The sequence below is a fragment of the Egretta garzetta genome, unplaced genomic scaffold (genome assembly GCF_000687185.1).
Source record: "Egretta garzetta isolate BGI_Z169 unplaced genomic scaffold, ASM68718v1 scaffold7, whole genome shotgun sequence".
Lineage (NCBI taxonomy): Eukaryota > Metazoa > Chordata > Aves > Pelecaniformes > Ardeidae > Egretta > Egretta garzetta.
The window spans coordinates 1,888,401-1,888,892 of NW_009260350.1; the positions used below are offsets into that span (position 1 = coordinate 1,888,401).

Sequence of the window (492 nt, forward strand, 5' to 3'; positions counted from 1 at the left end):
TGTTGGAAAGCGAAGGCAGAAAGGTGCAGCCCCCCCCTCTTCACCCCTTCTTTTTTAATAGTGAAGGGTGTGAGGGGGCAGAAGGAGGCGGGGGAAAGCTGCAGCGAGCAGGCGCTGCACATCCAGACCCTCCGCGCTTCCCGCACACGCCCGCAAAGTTGTAAGTTATAGACAGGAAAAAAAAAATAAAAAATCAAAGCCCCTTTTTTTTTGGCTCCTTCGCTTCCTTCCACTTGACTTAATTATCGTAAATTCGCCATTTGCCACTCTCCCAAATATACCACCTTCGTCGCAAGCGACAATAAACCAGCAGAAATCCAAACGCAGCGGCCACAGCACTGCAAAACTTTCTCACACTGGCTCTTTCCGACCTTCCAGCTAAACTCGAGCGAGATACCCCTCTCTGATCAGAGCATAGTTCTGCACCACAAAAAATAATAAAACACTGCAGGATGCAAAAAAAAAAAAATCATAATATAATAATAATAGTAA

At 45.9% G+C, this 492-nt stretch overlaps 1 protein-coding gene across 1 annotated transcript in view; it reads right to left on the reverse strand.

The window, feature by feature from the left end:
* Positions 1-492, reverse strand: part of TBX3 (T-box transcription factor 3) — a 19,323-nt gene that overhangs the window by 14,178 nt on the left and 4,653 nt on the right. The gene's annotated exons all lie outside the window — the stretch shown is intronic.